General features: G+C 40.7%; 1 pseudogene; it reads right to left on the bottom strand.

Annotated features, from left to right (window-relative positions):
* Positions 1 to 7,557: 7,557 nt before the first annotated feature.
* On the bottom strand, positions 7,558 to 11,633 carry LOC116214422 (annotated as a pseudogene).
* Positions 11,634 to 16,521: the final 4,888 nt, after the last annotated feature.

The following is a 16,521-nucleotide window of genomic DNA, read 5'->3' as shown; positions in this document are numbered from 1 at the left end:
GCTTCTGAAATCTTTGGCTGCATCCTCTACTCGAGCAAACAGTCAAAGAGGGGCAAGCTGTCAACACCCCATTTTGGCTCACCATTCCAAACAACGATACCAACAATGATCCAAGCCACAACTTGAGCAGAATACAGAAAACGGCTCGGCAGAGCAAGAAATCACTATTTATCCTCAAGTCGGCAAAATTGAGCAAATGACCCATGGATGTGACAGAAGGACTCCAAGGGTCACCAAAAGGCAACAGAGCGACCAGAGAGCTCAACAATGTCCAAAACCGACATTTTCAATATATCACACGGACAACACTATTTTCCGATAGTTCGCTCGGTCGTCGGAAAATAGCCAATATTGGACTCTAAAAATCCACTTCAATGCCAAATAGATGAAAAGTGTCCTCAAAGGCATTTTGCAAATCACCTGCTCTATACAGAACAACTTTCTGTATACAGACAACTTTTCAGTGGAAGTCCAAAAATGCCGGTTTCCTGGAGAAAAGTTAATTCCAAATATCAGGCGCGGCCATGCCCCACCAGCACACAGAGCATGAGCAATGCTTTAGATTGTTTCTTGGAAGTCACATAGACACTTCAAATGACTTCCGAGCGGCAAAACAAGTATAACCTTCTTCAGAAGAGCATAGCCGGAGACTAGTCTGATGGAATTACGGCAAACGAAGTTCATACCGCATTGCCCTAAAAACTCTAGCGGACATTCGCAATTGGGCAAAACAGACAGCAAAATGCTTATCAGTTTCCCGAGTAACCTCCGAGGAGCGGAAATGGCCATTTTCAGTGGAAATGCATATCCGGAGGTTCTTTTCACGGAAACTTGAGGTCGAGTGTCTACCTTACATCATGTTAGCCTTCTCAAGGCTCAACGTGGAATTGTCGGAATAAACCACACGACTCATCTAGACCTCCCGAGTAATGCTTTAGAGGTCTCATATACACTTTTCAAGTCCTTGGAGGTCTGACCTTGACAAACAGAGATTACAGTAATCTCCGGAGTGCCCAAGCAACTCAGAAGTCATCCTGACAAATCCAGTTTCGGCCTCCTAGGACGTCTCCGGCCCCACGTTAGCATTATCGACTTAAGGGATGATTGTTCACGTTGTCTAACAATTCATGTCAAAATGACCAACGTGGGATGCAGAAACGAGATATGCTGTCAGAAGCGGACAACTTCGCCCTGGTCACTTACAATGAGCAAAACCGGCTTTCGAGCCTCACACACATCCGGGACATTTCTCCATGAAAAATGTCAATCTCGGGCTCATTAACTCCGTTTTCTCGCGTATATCGACAATTCGACGTTCAATTCGAACCACGAACTTTGAATGCGCAACCAATCGAGACCCGAGTCTTCTCCCGGTTTCTCCTCACGAGCCATGGGACCCACGGGCTGCCCAAGGGCAACCGCCCTTTGCCCCAAAATTTTCGGCCTTTTCCTCTTCCTCTCTTGCCCTCACCTAGCCCAAAATATCTTTGGTCTTTCTAGTCAACACTCAAGCCATTAACTCCATCTCCATTAATGCTTCTTGGCTCTTCCTCATCAAGATGCATGGATGACATTCATCCTCATCTCCATTAGGGCAGCCGACTTTTGTTAATGAGGCCCTTAATGGTGCTTTGTTTTGCTTAATTGCTCATTAGCTTCACATATATATTGCATACTTGTCATTAAGTTAATCATTGAAGAAACACACATGATCTTGCTAGTTTCTCCCTCTAGAAAATGCTCTCAACTTCTTAGGAACCAGCAGCAAGCAAATCACTCCATGAAAACCGAAAACCAAGCCAAAAATCCTTAGAGTTTAGGTCGAAATCCATAGCGGGCACTATTCCGACTTATATCCAAAATTCCTCAAATTTCATGGACCACATGTTTTGGACCCAAGGATCCCAATTCTAAACCCAGTTTTTCAGTTTGAAGTCATTTGCTCATCGTTTTGGGTCGTTTTAGTCATTTCGGGTGAAGTTGGAACTTTCGGGTGAACAGTAACCCGTCACCAATGTCACCAGCGCCCGTCACCGAGCACCACAGCGTCCGTCATCGAGCACGCCCGTGCCTGTCACTAGCGCTCGTCACCAGCGGCACCAACGCCCGTCACCGAGCACCACAGCGTTCGTCATCGAGCACGCCCGTGCCTGTCACCAGCGCTCGTCATCAGTGCCACCAGCGCCCGTCACCGAGCACCCCAGCGTCCGTCATCGAGCACGCCCGTGCCTGTCACCAGCGCTCGTCACCAACGCCACCAGCGCTCGTCACCAGCGCCACCCGCGCCCGTCATCGTGCCCGACGCCCGTCACCGTGCTTGACCGTGCTCGTGCATGCCCACCCTTGCACCCGAATACTCTTTCAAGGGTTCCACCGAGTCACCCGACTGTCAAACACTACCCTGACTCTTTCCTCGTATCCCAAGGCTAGGTAAAACATTCTCGACCTAGAGGAGTTAGGGCTTTTCATATTTTTGCATGGCTATGGAGTATTATGGTGTTTCATTCATGTTTAACTTGCAAGATTCAATTTTTATGCAATTTTATGTTATATTATGCATGTGCACTACCTTATGACTTGCTAGCATGTCGGAAAAGGGCTTGGATCGTCGTAAAGAAGATTATCCCGACCCGGCTATGGCAAACTAACTCTCGGCCAAGTCTCTAAATGAGAGGGTTGAGACTTAAATTGCTCTTTCCGGGTTAAGATCGGTCTCCTTAGACGATCCAAATTAGTTTCCGAGCTTGTTTTATTGTTATTGCACGCATGAAGCCGGTGTTATTTTATCTATTCCCTAACTAACATGTTTGTGAATGTTTGTATGTTTAATTGAGTTAAGCAAATCATGATAACACCGGCTTTTTTTGTTAAAAAGAAGTGTTATTCATCATGGTTGATGTTTGAGCATGCGAAAAATAATTAAACCGCGACTAGGAAATCATTTGTGACTCGGATGGAGCCATGAGAACCTTCGGCCACCTTTTATAAGATGAAGCCGAGGGCTTCTTGGCCTTCCTTGGGTCAAGAATGATTTCCTTATCTCGAGTTTAATTCGTTTATCGGATTGTGTGAATTTTTTAACTTCAATGTCTTTACGATTCCTATGTTAAAGTATCGTTTAAAGACTCTTTTAAAATAAACGTGCATGGATTCATGTATCGAGGACTCATTTGGATCCATTCGGTTATAAGGATATTGTCGGTTATTCAACTGAATTATCCTTGATCGTTATGGATTCATTTTGGTCGTCGAATCACGAATCGTTTTCTTAATTAATGCATTCGGCAATAACCCTTAAGCATTAATTCCACAAATGGGTTAATCGGGACGCTCACATGATTAAACCCACTTCACACTGATAAAGTTTACACGAATTGGCCATTAACTGATAACTCGCGTCGACGAGTCGTCAAATGACGTTGGTGCCCTTTTCAATCTTATCAATTTCAAAACCCGAAACGCGCGGTCCGATGTAGCATAGATGTCTGAAAAGGGCTTCTGTGTCTCAACTTGAGTTTTTACCTGATTCCAGGTAGCTCAGGTCAGAATACAGAAGATCTTTCTAGATCACTTCCGGGCAGATCGACCAGTTCTTTGGCTTTTTCGGGGTTCTTGCACAACCCTGGACGATCCAGAGATTTGGTTGACACCGTCTACAGGCCGAGGTAGCCCGCAATGCGATGTTTCCCCTTTTCTAAAAACAATTTTCAAATAAAGGGCAAAATCGTCTTTTCACAATTCAGCGACACCCTTAGGGTTAACATAACAGAAACACTACAGTACGGGATAAGAACGGGCTACCTGTTCAGGTGCAGGTTCATCTGCATAGCCTTTTCCTATCTAACTGATGAGTTTCTGTCATCCTAACATAGACTCGGGTAACTAGAACGGTTATCTCTGTCAGAAAACATGCAAAATGCTGATTAACCTTTCACTCGACCTAACCAAACATTAGATAATGGTTAGGAGGAATTCTAAATTCCAAATCTAGAGTCAAAACATGAGTTTGGCTAATTCAGTGGAAATTCAGTGTCACAATACAGAACAACTGTAAAAACAATCCACACACCTGAGATTTGACTCTCTTTGTCAAGTTCTCAAAACAAAGCCGAATGCCAAAACATTGGCACATGTTTGATTGTTTAGCATATGGCATTTGCTTGCAAAAACACCCCTGGGTTAATAATCTGTTATTTCACGTAAACTCGACAATAACAAACACTTTGTCTGTTATTAACATGTCGCGTGTTATCTTTCCGCACATGTTTGCCATGCGGGTCGAGTATGTTCCCTAGGCCGAATAATATTAGGGTTCAATGCCCTAATCATCGATCACAGGGTCCAACACCCTAATCAACACTCACAGGGTCCAACGCCCTATTCAGTGAGAGCGTCCATTGAATTTCAGTTCTTCGGTCTTTTCCCTAAACTCACGGTGAGTTAGAGTGGAATAACAACCGAACGGAAACGACTGGAATTTGACCCTTTTGTAATTTGTATTTATTGTTTTCGAGAGCATTGTAAGGATTTTATTTTGTACATTTATTTTGTAAGAATTCCAGTCGGTGAGCGAACGGTCCGAGAGTCGAATTAATCGAATCGGTCTAATACTTGCCCAGATACAAGTAAATCCAAGAACTCGCGGTTCTGGTTCACGCAGGGATTCAACCTCCATGGTTCGATGAACTGTAACGCAAGATTGTGAACCAACTCCCCGACATACGGGCTTACTTCTCTCTCGGCTTCTCAACCGACATCGTTTGGTTCACCGAATCTCCGGTGTCAAAACGTGCGAGCCGAGTGTAGCTTAATTCATGCGGTAAATCATAAAACATGCAAGCCTAGCAAACCAGAGTACCGAAAGGGCGTGCGGGATATAGGCCCGCACATAACATGAACCCCCGAACACGGATTTTCCGGTTCCGCACAGATCAATGCCTTAACTACAAACTAGGTGTTCCATACCCCTAGACCCGGGTAACTTATCCGCCCTCGACCTTCGGGTCGTAAAATGATAAGTGGCGACTCCTTCTCTCACGCGTGTCCGTCACGCGTCCCCACGGGAAGGTGGACACCCCCCAAGCCGCGCGATCCAAAAGCGCGCAATGCGGGCCCCGACGAGAGTCCACATTCGGGTCCGTACAATCAGTAATCGAGGAGACTTCACTCATTTATTTATATATAGTAAAATTGTCTATAGAATCAATTAATGACAATATTAAATACTAATTAATTTTAAAACAATAACATAAAGATCTAACGACGATTTTCTATAGTGAAATTGACTTTAAAAAATAGTTGATGTCAATGCATGTATTTGAATACACAAGATTCTTAACTTAATCCATTTCCACTTTTAATCTTTACAATGTAAAATTAAAAACACCAGTGGAACAATGAATTTTTTTCCGCAATTGTTATAATTGTATTTAAATATATGGACTTTTAATTTCGGTTTTTTTAAAATAAAATGAAAAAAAGAAAATATAATGGAAAAATGAAATGCTTTTGTAATTATGTAACACTAATAATTAGAACTTCTGCACTTAATTGAAAGCATGAAATAACAGTTGACGAAGCAATGCAATCCTTAATTATTAAGAATAAAAGAGTGCAATTTCTAATGGCGCCGCATGCTTTGAAAATGGGTGAAATTTGGCTGGTCATTAATTATCTTTGCGTTAAATGAAGATTTGTAATACTTATATATGAAGTTGCGAGCGATGCATCCATGTAGAAGTTGAGCAACACCTTACACGAGTGGCGTGCCGATAAACAGGAAATAGCGGATTATTTGGTGATGGGTAGCCATTGATGTATTTCTATGTGGTATGCCATTTTTTTTTTTGGGGATCAATATCATTGTACTCAAAAACAATATATACTTCAAGAGAAGTGTTACAACACTATTGCTTCTTTCATTATCTGCTAAATATGAACTCATCAAACTATTTGACATGTTTTAAGAAAGAAATAAAATATGTTTTTTAGACTCTTAAATATTTTTATTTACTGTTACAACTTGCTCACTTTTCTAATACAATAACCATTAGTTTTACTCAAATATATTTTGTATTGTTCATGCGATCAATTCTATTACTGTATTAATGTTTTTAAATGTATTAATTTGTCTTTAAGTATTATCATTTTAATTCGCAATACATTTTAGTGGCTGCATTAATCTTTCATCATAGTCTAACTAAAATACCATGTGTAACATGCATATGTATAAATTAGTAAACTATTCTGTAATAGTCAACTTTGCTCCAGAAAGTGGAAAATTTAAAAAATAGAAAAAAAAAACAAAGAAACAGAGAGGCCGTTTTATTGCAAAAACGAAAAATGGGATAAACTAACTTTAGTGACAAAAAAAAGCAAATAGATCATTTGTAAGTTTGTGAGTTTTTACCCAAACTAAACTTCTTTTTGAAACTATTTCCCATAAGCTTCTCCAAAAACTATTTCCCAAAATAGATTTATATTCTTTTGATTATTCTTCTAGTCCTACAACTTTTGATTTGTTTCATCTAAATCGCTTTTAAAAAATCTGTCTTATTATTATGACCCTTCCTCAAATAAACTTTTTTGGTAATTATTTTTCAAATAAATTATTTTTAATAGATTTCTCTCATCAATTTAAATTTAAATTTTATATAAGAAATTGCAGAAGATTTCTCTAGAAACTTTTAAGAGTTATGTTAAACAGAGTATATGACCTAGAAAATCTATTTGATTAATAGGAATATTGGAGAAATTCTTGTTATAAATTGTTTAAAAATATTATTGAGAATTTTACATAGAGAATCCAATATTTTAGAAATAATTTAAAAATATGGGAGTAAAACAATAGGGAATAGTTTTAGTTAGTACATGCATGCCTTAGAATATATTTATTGTAAATTTGGTGTATTTCTCACTATGTATGACGATTATATGAAGATTATACATGTTAATTATGATAATTTGTAGATTGTTATGACTCTTAAGGGGAAGAATTTTAATTCCAGAGCATCCCCTAGGCTTACTATAATCATACTTCAGATCAACTGGTTTGCAATTGTCAATATATATTCTCATAAATAAAAAAAAGAAATATATTCCCATTAATTTTTTTATTCTACATAAAGACATTCTAACTACCTAGTTTCCTATACTTTTAATTTGACAAAACTCTAATAAAATTCTAACATGTATTTTGTAGTTTCATTTATAAACCTTGTAAATTGATTTATGCAAAATTTATTTTAAGATATGTTTAAAGCAAATTTGTAAATAATTCATTCATGATAATAACTAAATTAGGCTTTTTGTAAATGGATTTAAAAGAAATGAATCAATAAGCTATAGGGACTAGAAAGATAATAAAAAAACTAAAATAAATCTATTTTGGAAAATAGTTTTTGAGGAAATTTATTATGAGAATCATTTTCAAAAAGAAGTCTAGTATGGGCAAAAACCTTATGGGCAGAAGTTGGATGTTAACTTTCACAAATCATATAGGACAGGGAGGAATATGAAATAAGAAATATAAAAGAGTTATTGACACACTTCCAGAAGTCATTGCAGGAACATGTCCCATCCTCGAACATAAATATCTCTTTTCACAATATCACTGACAAATTTCAGAACTCTGTGGCAATCAGCACAGACCTGGAGATTCTTTACTATCCTTATAATCGACCCTGGAACCGTTTTAATTAGTTCGTAAGCCGCAGCTAACCTCTCACTGTGCCAGAAGAGCAGCCTCTCCTTTTCCTCCTGCCCCATGTCGAGTAACACGCCACTTGTATCCGGAACATAACCTCTTCTCCTCATATCCAATTCCAACTCCTTAAGCAACACACAAATCTCATCTTTGAAGGGATGATTCGTCTCTTCTGCATAAAAGGCTTGGTTCTCTTTTCCGATGTCAACGTGACTAAACCCGGGTTTCTTCTAAACATCCATCACTGTCATTAGCTTTCTCACTTTAGCAACATTGTCCCACAAACCAGCAGCAGCGTAAATGTTTGATAAGAAAATGAAAGTAGATGGGTCTCTAGGCCTGGAGTCTAGTACCTGATCGGCGATCCTAATGGCCATATTTGTCTTGCCGTGCTTGCTACGGGCCGACTATATCCATGCCTTCTCTTCTCATCTTGTTGAACAGCTCAAAGGGATTCGTGTTGCTCCCACTCTGAAGGAACCCCAAAATCAGAGCTGTCCAAAATAACAAGTTTCCCCAGGGAGTTGCCTGAAAGAGTTCCAAAGCCTCAGACTTTAGCACACTCCTTGCATAACCAGAAATCACAGCAGTCCAACAGATTGAATCCTTGATTGAAATCGAATCGAAAACTGCAAGGGCGTCATCGGGAACCCTGCATTTGGCATACACATCAACAATGACGATTTTACAATGTTGTTATCATCTAACTGCGACAATAAGAAGTGCGCGTGGACTTGCCTACCGATCCTGAGCTCGCATGAGCCGGCATAGACTCTGTTGAGGCACGAGAGGACGTAGTTATTGGGGTGAAGGGCATCGGGCGCGAGCATGGAGGGGAGGAGGGAGAGGGCTTGAGTCGGGCGATTGGCCAGGTTAAGAGCGGCGAGGGCGGAGGCCCAGGAAAAGAGGTCTCTATGGGGCATTTCGTCGAACAGGTGGAGGGCATCCTGGAGGAGGCCGCATTTTTCGTAGGAGTCCAAGAGGGAGTTGGGAGTGAGAGAGGCCGAACTTGAAGAGCCGGTGATGCGAACCTCGATGAACCTGCCGCGAGACCCAACAACAATAGAATGAGATCAAACCCGGGATCATCCAATGAAGGTTTCAAGGATAGGGAATATTGACCCGATGACTATAAAGAGCCATAAACCAATATTATAAATGGAATATTGACCCGCTAGCTATAAAGAGCTAGAAACCAATATTATAAATGTTGGGAATCACAAGTCACCACACTTGCAATATCGACGAAGTTGCTGAAGAACAACTCAGAGAAAACCTCTCTCACATAGTTGAATGAGAAACTGATCTGTCTTTTCCAGGGAGGCCACATGCCTATTTATAGAGAGATACTAGCTGATAACCTAAATGGGCTAATGGTCTTGGCTAAAATAAAACCTAAGTGTAATGAGCCCAAAATGAAATAGGCCCAATTAATTAAAAAGCAACTGAATTCAGCCCTTTGAACTGGGATCATCTTCTAAATAGATTTCTAGGATATGAACGGTCGTGACTTCTAGTTCCACATGTAGCCCGCTCAAGAGCTCGACTACTCCTCCATGGACATGCAATAACAGCCTTCGCATGGCATGTTGGATTCGCTTGACTCGTGCTCTTGTACTTGCTCTAGCTTGTACATGTTTATCCCAAAGCTCGCCTTCATGCCTGACCCCGTCATCCTGGGATTCTTCCTCAAGCCCGTGCGAAGGGTCCTCTAGCTGGATCATATCATTCCCCGTCTCTTCAAAAAGATTCGTCCTCGAATCTATGACAACTGACTTGATTGGTGACTTTTCTGGGGGCATTTGCTCGAGAAAGACGTTCTTGAATTCCTCACTTTTCTCGTCAATGGGCCGCTTGATTTGAACTTGCTCTTCCTCCATTTGGTTAGGTGGAAGTGGCAATAGCGTTGCGTTCCGACCATCGCTGTTAAGGAATTGAAAAGCAATATGACCATTCTCTTTGCCGCTGGGTTGAAACTTGTTTGTGGGTTTCTCTTTTCTTGGCTTCAAGGCTATTTTCTCTTCCTTTTTCGTCGAAGAACCCCACTTCAATTTGCAAGAGGATGAACCAGAAGCTTTGTCATAGCTATCTAGCAACTGTTCAATCCACTTGTCTCGCCTTTCCAACCGATCGTAAATCAAATCAACCATCACATTCATGCGCTTAAATTGTTGCTGCATATCTCGGATAATCGTGTTATAATTAGTTCTTCTGTTATTGTGATCATTTACACTGCTTTCTTGTGGCATGATGAAATCTGCAAGTAAAACTTTAGAAAATAGAGATGGACCTCACAACCACTCGCTCACGTGTTTGCACTCAAATTAATGTCACTCAACACTTGTGTTTCACTCAATTTTAGGCTTTTACCCTCTGATATACTCACCACTCTTGCCTTTTTTTTCTCTCTAGATTTTCTCCTCAAAGTTCCTAAGAAACTAAGCAATTCAATCGCAAGAGTAGGATCAGTTGATTAGCCCAAAACACTTATAATCATTGATTTCAAAAATTGAATCAAATTTAGGATCCAAACCTAAATGAGAAAGGAAATAATGTGATAGATGAAGTTAACGAAATAACTGAGATGTACAAGGAAGATTTGTGGGAATAAGGAAGCAAGAGATTTATGGAAAGTATCGAAATGGAAGGAATGAATGATTCTAAGAGACAAGAAAGGAATATGATAGAAAAATATTCAATTGAAAGGAAACAATATTAGATTTCCCAACTGCACTTTATATGCCAGTGGTCCATCAAAGTAAACAATAATATATAAAGGAAGGTAATTCTGAGATAGTGGTAGATATGGAAGAAAATAACAGAAAATTTTTCAAATTCCCTACCTTACTTGATTAGCAGAGATATATCTAAGAAAGTTTCTATCACCCCAAAAGTAAAGATTTCTCAAATAATTGCTCTTTCCTTTTTTTTTCTTTCCCCTTTTTTTTTCTATGTATTCTTTTTGGACGAATTTTCTTCTTTTTTTGTTTTTGTTTTTGTTTTTGTTTTTCAGACCTTTCCGAAACAACAATAAGTCGTTCAACAATTTGTCGAACCCTAGGACAAGAACAATAACAAGAACGAAATAGGATAGGTGAAACCTGGATTGGAGCCAAAGTTCTGATACCAAAATGATGCGAACCTCGACGAACCTGCCGCGAGACCCAACAACAATAGAATGAGATCAAACCCGGGATCGTCCAATGAAGGTTTCAAGGATAGGAAATATTGACCCGATGACTATAAAGAGCCATAAACCAATATTATAAATGGAATATTGACCCGCTAGCTATAAAGAGCTAAAAACCAATATTATAAATGTTGGGAATCACAAGTCACCACACTTGCAATATCGACAAAGTTGCTGAAGAATAACTCAGAGAAAACCTCTCTCACATAGTTGAATGAGAAACTGATCTGTCTTTTCCAAGGAGGCCACATGCCTATTTATAGAGAGATACTAGCTGATAACCTAAATGGGCTAATGGTCTTGGCTAAAATAAAACCTAAGTGTAATGAGCCCAAAATGAAATAGGCCCAATTAATTAAAAAGCAACTGAATTCAGCCCTTTGAACTGAGATCATCTTCTAAATAGATTTCTAGGATATGAACGGTCGTGACTTCTAGTTCCACATGTAGTCCGCCCAATAGCTCGACTATTCCTCCATGGGCATGCAATAACAGCCTTCGCATGGCATGTTGGATTCGCTTGGCTCGTGCTCTTGTACTTGCTCTAGCTTGTACATGTTTATCCCAAAGCTCGCCTTTATGCCTAACCCTGTCATCCTGGGATTCTTCCTCAAGCCCGTGCGAATGGTCCTCTAGCTGGATCATATCAGCCGGGCATGGAGGGTCCTCGCAGTTTGAGGGGAGTGATGTCGAGAGCAGAGCCTGAGGTGGTGAAGGTATTGCGAGATGAGCATTCATCACCCCATACGGAGGAATTTCACAGCGTTAGCAAATAATTGCCTTCTTCGGGTTGTGTATGTATTGTGTGGGCTGGAACAGGGGAAGACGAAACTACTGAAAGGGGGGGCCTTATATCTGTTTGTCTAGGTCTATATATATATATATATATATATATTGGTATGCACCCTTCTATTTGAAAATCCAATATACTCCAACTAATTCATTTCGAGTTTGGCCGGTTCAATAATAGTAAAACTCTCCGAATCATAATCTTCTCCTTCAATAAGACTCGAATCGGTGACCCAGCTAAAATTGGTTGAATTCGGCGAGGAAAAAATATCAATATTTGTTGTTTTTTTTGTCCATGGGAGGAGGGCCAATTCAGGTTAAATGTTTTGCTAATTTTCTCTTTTGTGCCGTTACGTTTAGTTTTGTGGAAGTAAGTCTTATTAACGTTTCTTAAAATATATAAATAAGGCGAAATGTCAAATTGTTTTTTTTTAAATCACGAAAATCTCCTCAGCCTTCAATTTGGAGAGTTAAAAGTCTCTGATTTTTATAAAGGTATTTGAAAATATTTCAAACCCACCAGAACTTTCGTAAAATATTAGTAAACAAGGTCTCACCTCCTAACCCCTCTCCCTCCAAAATCCCACAACTCCTCAATCCAAACATAGCAAGATTATCATTGTTTTCACATTGCTGTAAAATTTAGACGATCATGTATTATTATCAGGAAAAGAGAGAAAAAAATTATCCAGCAAAAAAGAAAAGGAAAAGTGAAAAAAATAAAATTGAATGCATGATTCACACTGTCACACATTAGCAAAATCTAGGAGGAACCGCAGGTCCTTTTTACAAAATTAATAGAATGTCAAAAAAATTTACGTAATTATGCCTTTGGTTCTCAAAAGTGCAAGTGTTAATGTCCCTTTATTTCTCATAAATTGGAGGCGAGACAGCTCTGGCTCTAGAAGATATCAAAAGAAATTTAGTTTATTCTGCAATGTCACGATTAGGTTATATGATGTTAACTATGAGTTCTTAACAAGTCGCTTTATTTCATTAGATTACTTAGTAGAGGGCCATCGCGCACAACCACCACTCTCCTCTTTAAGGGCGCTCGTGGCCTTAGAGATCCCCAACGACCTCCAACGGGATGTAATGGCCACCGGCACGCCCCCACATCCTCCTAATAAAATGGAGATCTCTTGCAAAGATCATCAATCAATTAGGGGTTGCAGGGCATCCCCGGTAGCCCCCTACCCCCCACAACCCACTTAATCGGAGATTACCAATGACATCTGAAGCCATTAGCAACCCTAGACGGGAAGGGTGGTTGACAAGGAGTCCAGCCTAAAGTGACAGCCCATATTCTAGAAGACTCCGGCTGCTACTAGAGGAGAATATTGCCATAGTACAATTTCACTTAATTAGATATTGTTTCCTATATTAGCTTGAGTCAGGAGTCTGAAGTTTCATGTTTCTGATTATTTCCTTGTTCCATTTTAGAAAAGTAATCTAGAGGAGTATAGACTTCAGTTTCATATTCTAGAGTCAAGGGAGGTGTGTTCCCCCTATATATAGGCTATTCACCTCATTGTAAGAGAATACCTCAGAAACAGCTATTGATGAATGATACTTTGAGTTTGCTATAACTCTTTATTTTTCAGCATATCGTTAGGGTTTAGCCGTGTTCTATTCCCTTCGAGTCTAAATTCAAATTTAGGCTCGAGAAATCATGATACGCGCTGCGTCAGTTGGTATCAGAGCAGGAGTTGCCTAAATCTAATCATGGCAGACGAGGCAATTCACAACCACTATAATGCCGAAGAGCAGGAGGTGGGCGCGATTCAAGCACTGGAGCAAAGGATCGAAAGGATGGAGCGGACTCTCGAGTGGAGGTTTGAGCAAAGACTAGACCAAAGGTTTGAGGAGCTACGTACCATGCTTGGTGCTCTAAACTTGCGTGCTGACCAGAATGCGGTAGACGACGGTCAGACACAGCGAGTTTTTCCTCGTGAGCCACCCATTATTCAACGTGTTCCCCGTAGGATCCAATATTATGAAGATTCAGATGAGGAGAGTGGAAATGCATACGATCGATTTGTTCATCAACGAAGGAATCAAAGAAATCACCAGGATGCTAGAGACTTTCGTTTGAAGGCCGATATTCCCGTTTTCAACGGATGCTTAAACATCGAGGAATTATTGGATTGGCTTTCAGAAGTCGACCGGTTCTTCGAATAAGCTGAGGTTCCCGAGGAGAAGCGCGTGAAGCTGGTGGCATACCGATTGAAGGGAGGAGCATCTGCTTGGTGGGATCGTGTGCAAGAGAGCCGAGGACGTGTAGGGAAGCAGCCCATCCAAACTTGGGAACGCATGAGGCGAATGTTGAGGGCTAGATTTATTCCTCCAGATTATGAGCAATATTTGTTCATGAAGTACCAGAGATGTGTGCAAGGGTCGAGGTCCGTCCATGATTACACGGCGGAATTCTTAAGGTTGGCGGAGTGTAATGCATTAAACGAGTCAAAGAGCCAACAAGTTGCTCGGTATATGGAAGGTTTAAAGCCAACTATTCGGGACAAGATTGGCGTGCAAATGGTAGCAATGGTGGATGATGCTCGAAGCTTAGCTCTCAAGGCAGAGATGATGACGCATGATAGGGAAAATTCATACCGTGGGAATTATGCAGAATCATCACAAACCTCTGCAAAAAGAAGCCAAGCTACTAAACGACCCAAATTAAACAAGCAAGGTCAAGGAAATTTCGATAAATCAGCTGGCAAAAAGTTGGTGACCGAGACTGGAGCTTCAAGAAACCAAAATTCTCTTGCCAAGCAATTCACAGTAAAGTGCTTCAAGTGCAACCAGCCGGGTCATCGATTGAGTGATTGTCCTCGGCGAAAGGCTATTGCTTTGATGGAGCATGAGGAAGATGTTGAAGATGTGTTTTGCGATCCTGAGGAAGAGGAAGATGAAGAATACAGCGGTGATGATGATTATGAGCAGACATACATGGTTCAGAAGTTGATGCTCGCACCTAAGCAAGAAGACCAATCCCAGAGAAACAAGCTATTTCGTACTAGGTGCAACATTCATTCACGCACTTTCAACTTGATTATTGACAGCGGAAGTCAAGAGAATATCATAGGAAGAGCTGTGGTTGAGAAGCTAGAGTTGCCAGTTGAGAAGCACCCAAATCCTTATTCGATTGGCTGGATAAAGTCAATGGGTGATATCTGAGTGACCGAACGATGCAAGGTTCCTTTCTCCATTGGCAAATATCGAGATGAGGTGTACTGCGACATTGTGGATATGGGAGCTTGCCACCTATTGTTTGGGAGACCTTGGCAGTATGATACTGATGCAAAACACCATGGCAAAGATAATGTGTATCAGCTCATAAAGGAAGGGGTACGCTACACCCTAGTGCCCTTATCAGAAAAACCTAAGCCCAAAACTGTGCCAAAAGTGGAGGGTAAAGCATTTTTGATAGAGACTCATTCGGAGCGGGAGATTGAAGCTGATTTTAAAGAGTCAAAGGAATTGCATGTGCTGATTGTGAAGGATTTACCATCGCAGAAGCAAATCGTGGAGGTGCTAGAGGAAGTGAGCCCCTACTTGCTGAATTTGAAGAGATCATCCCCGATGAGTTGCTAGATGGGTTACCTCCAATGAGAGATATTCAGCACCAAATCGACTTGATGCCTGGAGCAAGCTTACTTAATCTGCCCCATTATTGCATGAATCCACACGAGAGTGCAATACTCCAGGAGAAAGTAGAGGAACTGCTAAGAAAAGGTCATATTCGAGAGAGTTTGAGTCCATGTACCGTGCCTGCATTATTAACTCCGAAGAAAGATGGGAGCTGGCGTATGTGTGTCGATAGCAGGGCCATTAACAAGATTACGGTGGGATACAAGTTTCCCATTCCAAGGCTTGATGATATGTTGGATCAATTACACGGGGCGGTGGTGTTCTCCAAGATTGACCTTCGAAGTGGATCCACCAGATTCGAATTCGTTCAGGAGATGAGTGGAAAACTGCATTTAAAACTACAGATGGGCTTTATGAGTGGTTGGTAATGCCATTCGGGTTGTCGAATGCCCCCAGTACATTTATGCGTTTGATAAATCAGGTACTCAAACCTTTTTTTGGCCGGTTTGTAGTTGTCTACTTCGATGATATTTTGATATATAGCAGATCAACCAATGACCACTTCATGCATCTATGTGAGGTATTGACTGTGCTGCGGAAGAATAAGTTGATTATCAATCTTAAGAAGTGCAATTTTATGACGCCGCGCTTGTTGCTCCTTGGGTATATAGTAAGCTCAGAAGGCATTCGGGTTGATGATGAAAATGTGAGTGCAATTAGAGATTAGCCTACTCTAAAAACGGTTGGAGAAATAAGAAGTTTCCATGGCCTAGCTACATTCTATAGACGGTTTATACACGACTTCAGCACAATCATGGCCCCAATCACCGAATGCTTGAAGAAGGGGAGGTTTAATTAGGGAGAAGAAGCAGAAGCTAGTTTCGCATTGATCAAGGAGAAGTTATGCTCAGCTCCAGTTCTAGCATTGCCATGTTTTGAGAAACTATTTGAGGTGGAATGCGATACGAGTGGTGTTGGCATTGGAGCTGTTCTATCACAAGAGAAACGGTCAGTCGCATATTTTAGTGAAAAGCTTAGCGATGCCCATCGGAGCTGGTCAACCTATGACAAGGAATTCTATGTTGTTTTCCGCACGTTGAAGCATTGGGAGCATTATCCTATACGCAAGGAGTTCATTTTGTACTTTGATCACCAAGCACTGAAGCATTTGAATAGTCAAAAGCGGATCAGCAGTAACATGCATGCTCGGTGGACTACGTTTATTCAAAAGTTCCCTTTTAAA

The sequence above is a fragment of the Punica granatum genome, chromosome 7, assembly GCF_007655135.1.
Source record: "Punica granatum isolate Tunisia-2019 chromosome 7, ASM765513v2, whole genome shotgun sequence".
Taxonomy (NCBI): Eukaryota; Viridiplantae; Streptophyta; class Magnoliopsida; order Myrtales; family Lythraceae; genus Punica; species Punica granatum.
This window is presented reverse-complemented; position numbering and strand designations above follow the sequence as displayed.